The sequence below is a fragment of the Corylus avellana genome, chromosome ca2 (genome assembly GCF_901000735.1).
Source record: "Corylus avellana chromosome ca2, CavTom2PMs-1.0".
NCBI classification, from domain to species: Eukaryota; Viridiplantae; Streptophyta; class Magnoliopsida; order Fagales; family Betulaceae; genus Corylus; species Corylus avellana.
In genome coordinates this window covers 17,956,376-17,961,623 of record NC_081542.1, presented here as the reverse complement: position 1 = coordinate 17,961,623, position 5,248 = coordinate 17,956,376, and positions in this window count along the sequence as shown.

The window sequence follows — 5,248 nt, the reverse complement described above, 5'->3', positions numbered from 1 at the left end:
ACCAGGGCCCCAACCGGTCCCCTTGGGTCCGTCTCTGGATCTGCACAGGTATCGAGATCCCTTCATACAAGTTCATAACTCTTTGACTTGTTCGATTCAAAATTATGTCATTTACTGAGATTCCCTTCGATTCAAAATGAAAATTCTTTGATGTTGATTTTTTTGAAAAGATGAAATGAATAATATATAAGGAGGGGTGGTATTTAACATACTACAACTTAACTTTTCAAGCTTAAAAAAAAAATAACTTTTTCAATTTAATTCCAAATGACGCAAAAATTGACTTAAAATTTTCTTCATTTAAAGGCCCACAACATATCCAAAAAAAGTGACCAAATGGAATAATTAACCTACTAAAAAATTTCATATATTTTGAGTCCCTTTAACTGTTTGACACCTTGACATTTCAAGTTTAAAAAAATCATAACTCTTTTTAATTTAACTCCAAATGACACAAAATTTGATTTAAAATTTTCTTCATTCAAGAGCTCACAATATATCCAAAAATCATAGCAATCCAAAACTTTTTAATACATTAAAAGTCCCCTAAAATTATGTGGTTCTATTGTATTGAAATTTCTGCTGTGATATTTGGAACTCCTTAAAGTGTACAAAAGTCATGACATTTGATCAATGGTAATATGTTCAAAAACGTTTTTGCTGTTGGGATGCCATTAAGTACCATTGCAAAAATAACAAAGTTATGGGATTTGGCAAGGACGAAAAACTACTCTTCTGCCAAATAGCTCACAAGCTCCGTAGCTTTTACCTTGGAAGTTATTACTGTGAAAATATCTCAAAAAGTATCAGGATCGGTCACTATCTAAACATGACATTTGCTTTAGATCTGATTCACGAAAAAAATGACACTCAACTGAGGGAAGGGATAATGCTTGATACACTGCAGTTCAGTCGGTTGGTATCCAAAACATTGCAAAACAACTTTTTCGATGACTTGAGTAGACTTTAGCGTTTACCGAAGGATATGGTTTTATTTTTTATTTTTTTTAAATTTTTACCGATATGGTGAACTCTAAGGATTTAGAGGACGTGATGAATTACAGTTTCTTTCAGCTTTTCCATCTAGCGTTCTTCAATTCCCGTGAAAGATCAAGTTTTATACAATTGATAACGCAATACATGGACAAGAATTACGATACATTTGTTGAAGAACTAAATTCGAGCAAAACTGAGTATGGGTTATGTGATTGGACTAACAAGCTCATTCACGGAATGTGTGTTTATCGATTTTTGAAATGCAGTATCCCTTACAATAATTTAGTTCGGTAGTACAACTAGATTCCATCACTTATTCAGAATGCTCACTTTCACTTCAACGAGAACAATCCGGTAATTTGTTTTTGATTGTTTTAATTAAATAATTAAAATAATCAAAAATTGATAAATATATTGACGATGTATTTCCCGATATTTGTGCCAAATTGTTGGATTGTGTGCTGAGAAAATTGAATCATCTCGAAAGTTTGCAAAAGAAAAGGAAAAACAAATATAATGTGCTAACAGACCACGAGAATTCTCAGAATACTTATAAACAAATGATCTAGAATCAGAGACCCAGTTTTTTTTTTTTTTTTTTTTTTTTTTAAGGTGTGTGACCAAGAAAATTAGGAAATTAAATTGAGGTAACAAATGAAAGAGTTTGGCCGCAAAAAAGGACAGAAATTCGATGGACGGTGATGGCGAGATATGAAGTAAATAGATGAAATGGTGGAGAGAAATGACGCTCAGAAGAATGGATGAGAGAAAAGAAAAAGAGAAGGGAGAGAGGTTGTAGAGAGAAGGAAAATAAAAAAAACTCTGCCCTTTAATTTATAATGACATTATAAAAACAGGGTTTTTAAAAAATTAAAAACCCTGTTTGAATACGTGTCCTTTTCAAACAGGTATATTTTTTTCAAAAATTTGTTTTTTTTTTTTTTTTTTGTAATGGTCATATGCTCTTCGATTCAAAATGAAAATTCTTTGATATTGATTTTTTTTTGTTTTGAAAAAATGAAGTAAATAGTGTATAAGGAGGGGAGGTGTTTAACAGACTACAACTTAATTTTACGAGCTTAAAAAAAAAATAACTTTTTCAATTTAACTCCAAATGATGCAAAAATTGACTTGAAATTTTCTTCATTCAAAGGCCCACAACATATTCAAAAATCATGACCAAATGGTATCACAAACCAACTCAAAAATTTCATACATTTTGAATCCCTTTAACTGTTTGACACCTTGACCTTTAAAGCTTAGAAAAATCATAACACTTTTAATTTAACTCCAAATCATATGAAATTTGACTTAAAATTTTCTTCATTCAAGAGCCCACAACATATCTAAAAATCATAGCAATCCAAAACTTTTTAATACCTTAAAAGTCCCCGGAAATTCTGTGGTTCTATTTTATTGGAATTTCTGCTTTGATATTCTTTGACATTTGCACTTTTTAAAAATCATAATTCCTTAAAATGTACAAAAATCATGACATTTGATCAATGGCAATACGTTAAAAAATTTTATGGTGTTGGGATGTCATTAAGTATTGTTGCAAAAATAACAACGTTACTAGATTTGGCGACGATGGAAAACTACTCTTCCGCCAAATAGCTCACAAGCTCCGTAGCTTTCACCTTGGACGCTATTACTGTGGAAATATCTCGAAAAGTATTAAGATCGGTCACAATCTAAAGATGTCAATTGCTCTAGATCCGATTCACGTGAAAAATGATATTCAACTAAGGGAATGGATAGTATTAGATACACTGCAGTTCAGTCGACTGGTGTCCAAAACACTGCAAAACAATTTGTACGATGACTTGCATATATTTCAGGGTTTACCGAAGGGTATGGTTTTATTTTTTTCTAAAATTTTTACCGACATGGTGAAGTTGGAGGATTTAGAGGACATGAAGGATTACAGTTTCTTTCAGCTTTTCTATCCAGCGTTCTTCAATTCCCGTGAAAGATCAAGTTTTATACAATTGATAACGCAGCATAGGGACAAGAATTACGATACATTTGTTGAAGAGCTAAATTTGGGCGAAATTGAGTAAGAGCTACTTGATTGGACTAACAAGCTCAATTGCGGAAGGTGTGTTTATCAATTTTTGAAACGTAATATCCTTTACAATAATTCAGTACGGTATTACAATGATATTCTATCACTTATTTTTTATGCTCACTTTCACTTTATCAAGAACAATTCGATAATTTGTTTTGATTGTTTTAATTAAATAATTAAAAGAATAAAAAATTGGTAAATATATTGGCGATGTCCTTCCCGATATTTGTGCTAAATTGTTGGACTGTGTGCTGAGGAATTTGAATCATCTCAAAAGTTTCGGGGCTGTAGGATGCTGACCTCTTTGAGAAAATGCCTATTGGATTTTATACACGACCATATACGTAAGAAAATTTATAATCAACCTTCAAAATCCTCTGATAACATGAAGCCCTCTAGTATAGGAAGATTTTTAATGGTTTTTATTATTGTTGATAATTCCATATTTTAGGCTTTAAAAAATATTTCTAAAGCCCTCTCTCTTGGCCCCGTCCCTTTATCTTTTGGAGGTACCCCTTAAACATAGGGAAATGATGCTCATAAAACTCCTTGAAAGAGCAATCTTTGTTTCCACTTGGAGTCCATTCTCCTTGTTTCAAAGTGAGAAATGGATCCGAACACAATGAAATTGACTCCATTGAACTTAGCATTTGGGAATGTGATGGCAACGGCTGCTCGTGATTATCAGAAGGTCTTTCTCTTAATTACTTCTTAGTTATTTCTTGATTGTATTGTTTTTTTTTCCTAAACAATACAAGGAAAAAAGGGAGGGGAACTGATTGTGTATTTATTTGTTCTATGATCTGTTAATTTAATTTTGGTACCTTCTGTGTTAGAGGTGGGTTTTTAGAATTTTCGCAAGGCTTTATACATTAGCTAATCGCAAGTGCTTTGAGTTGCTTTTGTTCTTGATATTATGAGCCCAAGGAAAAAAACTAAAAGAATCCAAATGTTACTTCTTCTTTCACATGATTAGCCCTCTGCAGAAGTATGGTTGTTTTTCTTCTTCATTGGCTTTTGCTTTTCACGGTTTTATAACTCTTTTGGTTGAACCAAGCTGAGGAGTAGTTGGTTTAGGTGATATTAAATGATGGGTTTGCTTGGTAATAGGAGAATACTTTTCTCATGAGTTAGAAAGACTGATATGGGTGGGTATGTTGTTTAAGCAACTATATTTGAATTTGTTATGTTTGGTTATATCACTTTGCAACCCACATCGCCAATTGCTTTATTTCTCACGTGCTTATACGATGTTATAGGAATTGCTTTCTCACGATAAGGCACAGGTGTCAGGTTCTATTAACTAGGAGTAGTCGTGCAATGCGGGAAAAATAATAACAAGTATTCATGTGAGTTTGTACTCACCCGGATCGTATTGTTCCTCTAAATATTCCTCCAGATATTTCACACTCTCCAAATCTGTGAAAATATCTATTATTAGTTCTAAATCAAAGTTAAAACAAGTCATAGACCTAAACATGTTCAAAACAGATTTTCTGCATGGCCATCGAACGTTCAGTCTTGACCACGAACGTTCGGCTAGAAGGGTGTGAACGTTCTCTGCTGGGCAGAAAACCCATTTCGAATCAAACAACTTTTTTATCACTTTTAAGCTTGTAGCGCCCCCAGAATTTTGCAAAGTTATTTAAATAGATTATTTTGATAATTATGTTATTTTAATATTCATTTTTAGCCAATGATTTTAATTCTTGAGAAATTTATGGTGTTACAAAGAGTGGTAATTAGATAATGGTAATTGGTGAAATAATAGGATAGTAAATGGTAGGAAGAATATTATTGGTAGGTAGAATAGTTAATGGTAGATATAATAGTATTGGTATAGTAAAAGGAGGGTAGAATTGTAAATGGAATGTAGAATAGTTAATGGTAGGTATAATAGTATTTGGTAGGTGGAATAGTAAAATGATGGTAAAATTGTAAATGGAAGGTAGAATAGTATTTGATTTTTCCTATAAATAGAGCTCTTTCCCTTAACAATTTCACCACTCATCTCCCTTCTCTTCCACATATTCTTCATTCTTCCGCTTTCTACTCGGTCTTTCTTCTTTCTGAGAGTGTTTACTCAAAGCAGAGAGAGAAAGGGCGAGACAAAGCACTGCAAGAACGAAAGAACACAAGAGAGAACGAACTTGAGAAATTAGTTTCAAAAGATATACTAGT